A 12,965-nucleotide genomic window follows, 5' to 3' on the forward strand; every position below is an offset into this window, starting at 1 on the left:
CAGTTCTCTCAATAAATGTCAATGGCCTGAATTCCCCACTCAAGAGACATAGACTGGGCCAATGGATAAAAAAACACAAACCAAGTGTCTGCTGTCTTCAGGAAACTCACCTAACCTGCAAAGATGCATTTAGACTGAAAATAAAAGGATGGAAATTGATATTTCAAGCAAACGGTAGCCAAAAGAAAGCTGGTGTGGCACTTTTAATTTCCAATAACTTAGTTTTTAAACCAACAAAAGTAATAAAAGACAAAGACGGTTACTACATACTGGTGAAAGGCACAATTCAACAAGAAGACATAACTATACTTAATATATATGCACCCAACTTAGGCACACCCAGATTCATAAAGCAAACCCTACTTGATCTGAACCAAATGATAGACAACAATACTGTAATAGCTGGAGACTTTAACACCCCACTGACAGCACAGGACAGATCCTCCAAACAGAAAATAAGCAAAGAAATAATAGACTTAAATAGAATGCTAGAACAAATGGGCCTGACTGACATCTACAGGACATTCTACCTGAAATTCACTGAATATACATTCTTCTCATCAGCTCACGGGACATTCTCTAAGATTGACCATATCCTAGGACATAAAGCATGTCTTAAAAAATTAAAAAAAATAGAAATCATACCATCCATCTTCTCAGATCACAGTGGAATAAAAGTAATAATGAACCCTAATAGAAACTCTCATTCCTACTCAAAGTCATGGAAGCTAAACAACCTTCTCCTGAACAACTATTTTATAAAGGAAGAAATCAAGTCAGAAATCAAAAGATTCTTTGAATTAAATGACAAAGGAGACGCAACTTATCAAAATCTATGGGACATAGCTAAAGCAGTCCTGAGAGGAGAATTCATTTCCATAAATGCCTATATCAAAAAGACAGAAAACTTACAAATAGACAATCTAATGAATAGACTCAAAGAGCTGGAGAAAGAAGAATAGACTGACCCCAAACCCAGCAGAAGGCGAGAAATTATTAAGATCAAATCAGAATTAAATGAAAAGGACAACAAAAATACCAAATAAAACAAAAAGTTGGTTCTTTGAAAAAATAAACAAAATAGACACACCACTGGCTAGACTAACCAAGAGCAGAAAAGAAAAATCTCTAATAACTTCCATCAGGAACATGAAAGGAGTAATCACAACCAATGCCACAGAGATACACGATATCATCTATGAATTCTACAAATATCTTTATGCACACAAACTGGAAAATGTGGAGGAAATGGACAATTTCTTAGAAACACATAGCCTTCCCAAGCTCAATCAGGAAGAAATAGAATTCCTGAATAGACCAATATCAAGAACTGAAATTGAAACAGCAATAAAAATCCTTCCCAAAAAGAAAAGCCCTGGTCCAGATGGGTTCACAAACCGAATTTTACCACAAATACAAAGAGGAACTGGTGCCCATCCTACATAAACTATTCTCCAATATCGAGAAGGATGGAATTCTCCCCAACACATTTTACCAAGCCAATATAACATTGATACCAAAACCAGGAAAGGATGCAACAAAAAAAGAAAACTACACACCAATTTCTCTCATGAACATAGATGCAAAAATTCTCAATAAAATCCTAGCAAATTGTATCCAAGTGCTTATAAAAAAATAATTCATCATGACCAAGTAGGCTTCATCCCAGAGATGCAGGGGTGGTTCAACATACGAAAATCTATAAATGTAATTCACCACATAAATAGAAGCAAAAATAAAGACCATATGATCCTCTCAATAGATGCAGAAAAATCATTTGACAAAATTCAACACCCTTTTATGATAAGAATGCTTAACAAAATAGGCATAAACAGGACCTACCTAAAAATGATACAAGCCATATATGACAAACCCACAGCCAACATCATACTGAATGGGGAAAAACTGAAAGCATTCCCACTCAGAACTGGAACCAGACAAGGCTGCCCTCTGTCCCCATTACTGTTCAACATAGTATTGGAAGTCCTTGCAAGAGCTATCAGGCAAGAGAGCAGAATCAAGGGTGTCCAAATAGGGAAAGAGGAGATCAAACTCTCACTCTTCACTGATGATATGATGTTATATCTGGAAAACCCCAAGGACTAAACCAAGAGACTCCTGGAATTAATTAATGAATTCAGTAAAGTCTCAGGTTACAAAATCAATACACACAAATCAGAGGCATTCATATATGCCAATAACATTCAATCGGAGAACCAAATTAAGGACTCAATACCCTTCAAAATAGCAACAAAAAAAATAAAATATCTAGGAATATATTTAACTAAAGAGGTAAAGGATCTCTTTAGAGAGAACTATGAAACACTAAGGAAGGAAATTGCAGAACACGTAAATAGGTGGAAAACCATACCATGCTCGTGGATTGGAAGAATCAACATTGTTAAAATGTCTATACTACCCAAAGTAATCTATAGATTCAATGCAATCCCTATTAAATTACCAACATAATTTTTCACAGATTTAGAAAAAATAATTATACACTTTGTATGGAATCAGAGAAGACCCCATATAGCAAAAGCAATTTTTAGCAATAAAAACAAAATGGGAAGTATTAATTTGCCAGACTTCAAACTATATTACAAGGCTGTGGTTCTTAAAACTGCCTGGTATTGGCACAAGTGCAGGGACACAGACCAGCGGAACAGAACAGAAAATCCAAATATAAAACCATCCTCATATAACCATCTAATCTTTGACAAAATAGACAAAAACATACTCTGGGGAAAAGAATCCCTATTCAATAAATAGTGCTGGGAAAACTGGATAGCCACATGTAGAAGACTGAAACAGGACCCACAGATTTCACCTCTCACAAAAATCAAATCACAGTGGATAACAGATTTAAACCTTAAATGGGAAACGATTAGAATTCTAGAAGAAAATGTAGGAAAGACTCTTACAGACATTGGTCTAGGCAAAGAATTTATGAAGAAAACCCCTAAGGCAATCACAGCAACAACAAAAATAAACGAACGGGACCTGATTAAATTAAAAAGCTTCTGCACAGCCAAAGAAACAGTCACGAAAATAAACAGACAGCCTACAGAATGGGAAAAAATTTTCACATACTACACATCAGATAAAGGACTGATAACAAGAATCTATTTAGAACCCAGGAAAATCAGCAAGAAAAAAATCAAACAACCCTATCAAAAAGTGGGCAAACGATATGAATAGAAATTTTTCAAAAGAAGATATAAGAATGGCTAACAAACATATCAAAAAATGCTCAACATCCCTAATCATCAGGGAAATGCAAATCAAAACCACAATGAGATACCACTTAACTCCGGTGAGAATGGCCTTTATCAAAAAATCCCAAAACAACACATGTTGGCGTGGATGTGGAGAGACAGGAACACTCATACACTGCTGGTGGGAATGCAAACTAGTGCAACCCCTGTGGAAAGCATCATGGAGATACCTTAAACAGATTCAAGTAGACCTACCATTCCATCCAGCAATCCCATTATTGGGCATCTACCCAGAAGAACAAAAGTCATTCTATAACAAAGACACCTGTACCCGAATGTTTATAGCAGCACAATTCACAATTGCAAAGATGTGGAAACAACCCAAGTGCTCATCAATCCACGAATGGATTAGTAAACTGTGGTATATGTATACCATGGAGTATTACTCAGCTATAAGAAATAACGATGATACGACATCTCTTTGGTTCTCCTGGAGAGAGTTGGAACCCATTATATTAAGTGAAGTATCCAAAGAATGGAAAACCAAGCATCACATGTACTCACCAGAAAACTGGTTTCCCTGATCATCACCTAAATGCACATCGGGGAAGGATACCAACTGGATATCAGACTGAGACGGGGGTGGGGGGAGGGGATGGGTGTATGCCTACATGATGAGTGTGTTGCGCACCATCTGGGGAATGGTCATGTTTGAAGGTGCTGACTCGGGGAGGTTGGGGGTGGGGGAAGGGGATGGAGGTATGACTACATGGTGAGTGCCAAGCGTACTGTCTGGAGAATGGACATGCTTGAGGCTCTAACTCAGGGGGATGGGCAGGACACGGACAATGTATATAACCTGAGCTTTTGTACCCCCATGAAGAGCTGAAATAAAAAAAAAAAGAAAAGAAAAGAAAATAACATGAATTTTTTACTTATCCTTGGTTCCATAAAAATTGCTCTAATAAAACATTTGAAAGATAATCACAAGCCAAAACATGCATTTAATAGACTGAGGATGTACCTTCACAATAAATGAAATGTCAGAGATATCAACTGTCAAACTTAGTACTTAAGGAAATCAGACATTTCATACTTAATAACCTAATAGCTACTTAACACAGTGAGAATGTTTTTTTCTTGCACAGTAAGCCTCAAAATCAAGGACAGAAATTGTTTTATTCTATTTGAAAATGAAATCTATGCAGGCCTATCTTAAGTTCAACTCAGAATTAAATAATTGTGCAGCAAAAAACAAGCATAGGTTTTACATTAAGGAAGTAAATTTTGTTCTTCAAATTTAGTTTCAAAATAACACTTTATTGCAAGAAACCAATACATGTATATAATAATTTTGCAACCACTATGCTTGTATTTAAGCCTGATTATGTCACTCAGTAAGAAAATGTGTTCTTTGTCTCGTTTAAGATTGTATCTTAAACTAGATTTTTATTCATACTGCTTTTTCTTATGGTTTTAATAGCTTAACTATTCAATAAATGTTAATAAAATTTCATGTTATGAATAACATTATAAAATAAAGGTACAGCCTTTATGTAAGTTAAATCAACCAAGCCTACCTTAAGTAAAATCAAACCCCAGTTTGGCTTAAGTGAGTTATTTAACAAAAATTTATTGTCTTCATTACAAATTTTTAAAATTTATCAAAAGAAGCAAGAGATTAATTTTAAGACAGGTAAGCTAAGCTTAACTACCTATTTGGCTATAGAGTTAATTATTAGTTTATAAGGGGGAAAATTATTCTTGCCCATGAAATATTTCACATAATATACCTCATTAGCATCTTACATAGTTAGAAATTTATTATAAGACTTTTAGCCCACTTGAAGAAGGTAAAAAAGCCAAGAACACTTAAAGAAAGGAAAAGCTGAATTTTTCTCTGCCTACACAAATGACTTGATTGGAGTTAACCTTTGTAGGGAGGGAGAACCACACAAAACGTACACTAAAAAGTTGACCAAAATAAACAGATCTATAGAAAACCAGCATTCTTTACTGAATAATACTGACCATTATTACCTACAACTTACTGGTAATATAAGCCATAGATTTAATAATTTTAATGTAGGGTTTCTCTGAGACATGAAAATTATTTCAAGAGTTCTTCTAGGGTAAGAAGATTGAGAAAGGCTTATCTCACAGGTAATTAGCCTCCTTCATATCTTATGTTTTAATGAAAATTTAGTTAGAAGTCAAAAACCGCACCAATAATTTGAGCAGGAAAAATTTAATATAAAGAATTATTAAGTAGTAAAAGATGGTTAAATAAAAGTGATAAAAGAGGATTCCACAGAATATAAGAATGGCAAATACAGGAAGTGGTACCATCTATAAGGTTAAGGGAGAGAATATCCATGGAGAAAACAAAGAATTTGGAAAAGTATACCCATCACACAAGGCTGACGTTTAGACCTTGTTGGAGGGTGGCTACAGACCATCCTGCTGGGCAACAGAAAAGTTTGCTGGGGTCCTGGTGGGCCAGGAAACTGAGGGCAGGTCTGTTAATATACTATGCTAAGAACTGAAGTTCAGACCTTGGAATTGCCCTGCCCCCACTTGGAGAGATGGTTGAAACCTTTAGTAACAGAGGAGCAAGATTTCTTTAGGGGAAATGAAAAAATTCTCCTTGCCCTTTGCTCAGCCTTACACACTAAAGGATTTTAAAAAAAATGCTGTTGCTATCCCTCATTAGGATTGGGATATGGGGTAGGTGAAATACAAATCTATCCTTTTCCACTGCACACCAATTTTGTTTATTTGCCAAAATCTTACCAATGCTTCCTATGTTATAATTAAGTTCCAGCACAACCAAAAATACAGACTGCCAACTACCTCTCTGTGTCCATTCCTCTCTAAAAGAATACATGCAATATTAAAAGATACAGTATCAAAGAACAAGGCAAGATGGCTGACTGCAGGCAGGTAACACATGCCTCTTTCCTTGGAGAAGAACCAAAATATTGATTAGACACCTATACTTTGAATTGATCATTTGGGAAAGAATACGAGAATATAACAGAGAAGGAGCATGAGTGGGACACCCCTCAATCCCAGGCAGGGAGGCTAGTGGCCTGGGGCAGCATCAAGATCTAAATACAGACTGCTTTAGACTGGCCTAGCTGGTTTGTCCTGCTGCTGGCCAGATGCTGTGGATTCCAAGGCTATCCACAGGCCCCAGGTTCTTTGGTACAATGGAGGTGCCTCTGCCTATCCCCAGAAACTAAGCTTGCCCCGATGGCCTGGGAACTGTCACCTGATCCCCTTTAGGGGTCAAACCCAAAGCTAGCAGAAGAAATACAATAACAAAGATTAGAGAAGAACTAAACAATATTGAGACCAAAAAAATAATAAAAGGATCCAGGAAATGAACAGTTGGTTCTTTGAAAAGATAAACAAAATTGATAGACTGCTAGCTAGACTAACCAAGAATAAAAGAGAGAAGCTTCAAATAAGATCAAACAGAAATGAAAAAGGAGACATTACAACTCATACCACAGAAATACAAAAGATCATTCAAGACTACTGTGAACATCCCTATGCCCACAAACTAGAAAACCTAGAAGGAATGAATAAACTTCTGGAAACATACAACCTCCCAAGCTTGAATCAGGAAGAAATAGAAATCTTGACAGACCACTAATCAGCAGGGAATTGAATCAGTAATAAAATATCTCCAAACAACCAAAAAAAAAAAAAAAAAAAAAACAACTCCCAGGACCAGGACCAGATGAGTTCACAGCTGAATTCTACCAGACATACAAAAAAGAACTGGTACCAATCTTACTGAAACTTTTTCAAAAGATCCATATGGAGGGAATCCTTCCTAATTTATTCTATGAAGCCAGGCAGCATCATCCTGATACCAAAGTCAGGAAAGGACGCAACAAAAAGAAAACTACAGAACAATATCCCTGATGAACATACATGCAAAAATACTAGCAAACCAAATCCAACAGTACATCAAAAAGATGATACACCATGATAAAGTGGGTTTGATTGCAGGGATGCAAGAATCATTCAATGTACACAAGTCAGTAAATGTGATTCACCACATAAACAGAATTAAAAACAAAAACCATATGATCATTTCAATAGATGCAAAAAAAGCATTTAATAAAATCTAGCATCGCTTCATGATTAAAAACCCTCATAAACTAGGCATAAAAGGAATATATCTCAAAAGTATGAAAACCATATATGACAAGCCCATAGCCCACATCATACTGAATGGGGAAAAGTTGAAAGCATTCTCCCTAAGAACTGGAACAAGACGAGGATGCCCATTTTCACCACTCCTATTCAAATAGCATTAGAAGTCCTAGCAGAGCAATCAGGCAAGAGAAAGAAATAAAGTACATCCAAACTGGAAAAGAAGAAGTCAAAGTATCTCTGTTTGCTGATGATACGATCTTATACCTAGAAAACCCTAAAGACTCCTCCAAAAGATGCCTCGATTTGATAAATGAATTCAGTAACATCTCAGGTTACAAAATCAACATACACAAATCAGCAGCATTTCCATATACCAGTAAAAACCAAGCTGAGAACCAAATCAAGAACTCCATCCCATTTATAATAGCTGTAAAAAAATCAATAAAATATCTAGGAATATATTTAACCAAGGACATGAAAGATCTCACAAGAAGAACTATACAACACTGATGATAGAAATTGTAGATGACACAAACAAATAGAAAAATATCCCATGCTTATGGATTGGAAGACTCAACATTGCTAAAATGCCCAAACTGCCCAAAGCAATCTATAGAGTCAATGCAATTCCTATCAAAATACCAACATAATTTTTTACAGAATTAGAAAAAAATAATTCTAAAATTCATATGGAACCAAATAAGAGCCCCAATAGCCAAAGCAATCCTAAGCAAACAAAACTGGAACCATCACATTACCTGAGTGCAAATTATATTATTATACAAGGCTATAGTAACCAAAAATGTACGGTACTTGCATAAAAGTAGACACATAGATCACTGGAACAGAACAGAGAACCCCAAAATAAAGCCCATATACCTACAACCAACAGATCTTTGACAAAGCAGACAAAAACATGCAATGGGAAGATACTCTATTTAATAGCTGGTACTGGGAAAATTGGATAGCCACATACAGAAGAATGAAACTAGAGCCCTATCTCTCACCATATATAAAAATTAACTCACAATAGATTAAAGACTTAAGTGCAAGACCTGAAACCTTAAAAAATGTAGAAGAAAGCCTCTAGAAAACCTCTTCTGGACATTGGCCTAGGCAAAGAATTTATGAATAAGACCCCAAAAGCAAATGCAGCAAAAACAAAAATAAACAAATAGGATTTAATTAAACTAAAAATCTTCTGCCCGGCAAAATAAATAATCAAAAGAGTAAATATACAACCTATGGAAAGGAAGAAAATATTTTCAAATTATGCCTCTGACAAAGGACTAATATGCAGAATCTACAAGGAATTCAAACTCAGCAAGAAAAAAATCAAATAACCCCATTAAAAAGTTGGCAAAAGACATGAACAGAAATTTTTCAAGAGAAGATATAAAAATGGCCAACAAATATATGAAAACATGCTCAATATCACTAATCATCAGAGAAATGCAAATTAAAACTACAATAAGATACCACCATACCGCTGTCAGAATGGCCATTATTAAAAAGTCATAAAACAATAGATGTTGGTGCAGATGCAGTAAAAAGGGAATGCTTTATACACTGCTTGTGGGAATGCAAATTAGTACAATCTTTGTGGAAAACAGTATGGAGATTTCTCAAAGAACTAAAAGTAGATCTACTGTTCAATCTTGCAATCTCACTACTGGGTATCTACTCAAATGAATAGAAGGCATTATATCAACATACACAAACACACATACATACATATACATTCATACACATACACACACACCATGGGATACTACTTAGCCATAAAAAAGAATGAAATAGTGTCTTTTGTAGTAATTTGGATGGAACTGGAGGCCATTATCCTAAGTGAAGTAACTCAGGAACAGAAAACCAAATACTAAATGCTCTCAGTTATAAGTGGGAGCTAAGCTATGGGTATGTATCACTGTACAGAATAGAAAAACATACATTGGAGACTCCAAAGGTGGGAGGTTGGGAGAGGGCTGAGAGAGGAAAAATTACCTATTGGGTACAATGTACACTATGCAGGTGATAAGCACACTAAAAGCCCAGACTTCACCATTATACAATATATCCATGTAACAAAACTGCACTTGTACCCCCTGTATCTATAAAAATAAATCAGAAGACTTCACATAAAAATATAGTATCAAATATACAGTACCATATTATAATAGAACATAGTAATTTAGCAAGTAATTTAGCTTAATATCAGACATGAAACTATGAAATAAAAAGGATTTAATGGAAACTTGCTCAGGCTGTAAGAACCAGAAAAATAATTCATAAGTAGCAAATGAAATTTTCAAAGGAAAAATTGTTGGCATTTGAAATAATAATGCAGTTCTTAGTGCAAATTAGTAATCAATGCAGTTAGTTTGTGACATCAATAAAATAGTAACAAGTGATGATTTAAAATAATCTCAGTTTATACATTTCTTTTGTGATTTCCATTATTTCAGAATCAGGAATAAAAACAAAGCCTTTGCATGTACAAACAATTCTCAGTTACCTGTAACTGATCATGCAATTTCTGGATTCTCACGGGTTATTAACACTCTCACCAGAAGGGGGAGAACAGAGCTAAGTGGTTGAGATTCCACATCACTCAGAAGTCACCACCTGTGAAAGCAGCTTTTCTAAGCATTAGTTGGTGCTGGGAGAGAAAGGGAGAAAAGGAAGATGTTGGAATAAATGTTCTGCTCTGCCTAGTCTACTTTTATTCTGCCTCCCCTTACCTTTGCCTCTCTTCCTTCCCAACTTTCATTGTGTAGTACCCTCCAATCCTATACAAAACAATCTTGGTCCAGGATTGAAGATTAGAAAAAACCAGTTGAAGGCTTCCCTGCCTAGGAGAAGGCTAAGGTCCCAGGGTTCTACAGTGGATTGGCCATGGGCCTGGGTCCTCCCTTCAAATGTTATAGATGCTTCTGCATGATATGGGGAACAGTAATATAGCAAATCAGTAGTGTGGACCTACAAAGAAAAAAGAATTATTACATAGGGGAAAACAAATATGAACAAACAACCCGTCATCCTGCTATACCAGGGAAGGCTTCACACTGCAGCAACAGATCTACACATGATACTTCCCCTAAATATAGGAAAAAACAGACTGGTGTCCAGACAGAGGGAACCTCAGGGACTCTCTTGGAGCTGAGACTCCAGGTGAAGACTGCCAATCCACTGTCACCCAACCTCCAGCTACACCGTCACATGTCTCACTTGTGTGGGAAATTTTCACTTCAATCAGAGGGTAGTGGGAGAAGATGAAATAAATAAAACCCCAAATACTGATCCTGACTCATAAGCACACTGAACCTTTCCTTGAGGCCCTTATGTGTTCTCATGTGACCCCAGCAATGGGTCAAGCACCTTTGGCCCACTGACCAAAGGCAGGTGGACTCTACTCACCTCAGCTTCTCTGTTCTTTTCCCTCCTCAATTCTCTTTCCAATTGTCTTTCCTCCTTAAGACATAATGCCTTCTGTTAAAATGCATCTTCTGGTTTGTTTTCCCTGTTTGGTGTCATGGCTTCTTCATTCACCGGCCTCAGTTGCTACCTAAAACATAGACAAACCATTCAACAAACACTGTGCCCAATTTGTTCTAGACAGTACTCTAGGCACTGAAAATGCAGTGGTGAACAGATCAAAATCAAACTTGTCCTCATTTTAGAAAGCAGAATCTAATTAAAAATAATAAAATATATACTATGTCTAAAGTGGCATGGAGAAAAATGAAAGTCAAGTAAGAGGTGCAGGGGATGCCTTAGCAGTAGGGGGTTGCTAAGTTATATAAACGTGGTCTTGAAGAGCTTCACCAATCAATGACAGCTGGGCAGAAACTTGAAAGAAAGAAAGACTGAGCCATGTAGACACCTGAGGAAGAGGAAGGAGCAGGTTTCCTCCTTGAGAAAAGTAGCTGCTCGATGTGTTTGAAGAACAATCAGGAGGCTGGTGTGTCAGGACCAGAGTGGATGGGGGGACAGTGGAAGGACATGAGGTTGGGGAGGTTGAGGGATCTAAATCCTGGACAGATTCATGGTCCATTTTATGGATTTTGACTTTAATTCTAGGTGAGATGGAGGGATTGGAGCGAAGGCATGACCTGGCCTGATTCTGCTCCATCTAGATCACTCTGGCTACAGTGTTGAGAATAGACTGTGGGAGGGCAGGAGTGGAAGCCAGGAGACCACTTGGGAGGTTATTTCAATCATCTGGGCAGAGGCTATGCAGGCTTAGAGCAGGCTAGTAGCTGGGAGGTGATATTAAAAATAAAACAAAACCTTGTTGGAGAGTCTGAGTATATTTTGAAGATGCAGGACAGAGAAGAGTCAAGAATGACTCCAGGGTTTTTGGCCAAGCATCTGGAAGGATAGAGCTTCCCTTCGCTGAGCTGGCAAAAGCTGTGGAGAAAGCATGCTGGGAAGGAAGATCAGGAGTATAGTTTTATACATATTAAGTTTGAGAGGCTGATAAAATGCCAATTTGACATTCCCCAGTCAAAATTCCCAGGACAAAAAGTTCCTACAGCCAGTTGACAAGAGTGATATTAACACTTCTCACTGAAGTTATTCTCTTTTAACCCCCACGTCTTCTCCTTTCCCTCTTCTAGTGATGCTATCATGCCACCTTAATGGAAAAGCTTGGAGTCATCCAACATTTTTCAGTTCATCAAATCACACTCCCACATCATCCTCTCATAACTCTCTCCAAACTCAAATGATGAGCTTTCTCCTTTGCTCTAAGGAAAGTCCTGTACCTGTGTTATTTTCCTTAATCTTGTCTCCCCAACTAGACTATGAATTCTTTGCCCAGGAAATTCTAGTAGTTCTTTATAAATATTTTTTGAAATAACAAATTAGTAAATAAATGAATGAATGGTTTTAAGCTACTTGTCTTTTCTACCTTTCTGGATTTGGGGCCCCACAATCCTCTCTCTAGAATCTTCACTATCTCTGGGCTAAAGAGATCAAGACTGGATTGATTTTAATTAGTAGCTTGTGGAATAAGTCTTTCTCCTATTAGAACTACCTACGTTATTGGGCACCTATGTTTCAGATAACAGCTAATTAGAGACCTATATGATCTTCTGTCTCTGACTTTTTCACTTTTATTGCTTCATCTCTATAGGAAAATAATAATAATACCATGTTTATAGCTTTCAAACTCTTTCCCTGCATATTACCTTGTTTTAACCTGACAGAAATGAGAGCTGGAAAAGGCATAACTAACCACAGGCATATCTGAGTTCATTTTTTTTTTCCTTTTCTATCTCTTCAATTTATTCTTTTGGGCTTTTGATCCCACATTAGTTTGAAAAAAAAGGTTTCTTTGTTAAGTTGTGCTGTGCTTCTTTTGAGAAGATAACTGCAAAGAGTAATATAGGGTTATAGACAGGGAACAATAATTTTGTACAGTTTTTATAAAGTCCCGCTGTTTATCAAGGGACCCTCATGATGTAATATTTCACAATAAGTGCTCTATAAACTTAGCTTCCTTCTCTTCTCAAAACAATGTTTCCTTTTTGATCACAGATTAGTCTTTTTCTCCCAAGTCACTCCATCCCTCGTTAG

This window comes from Lemur catta, chromosome 3 (genome assembly GCF_020740605.2).
Source record: "Lemur catta isolate mLemCat1 chromosome 3, mLemCat1.pri, whole genome shotgun sequence".
Classification (NCBI taxonomy): domain Eukaryota; kingdom Metazoa; phylum Chordata; class Mammalia; order Primates; family Lemuridae; genus Lemur; species Lemur catta.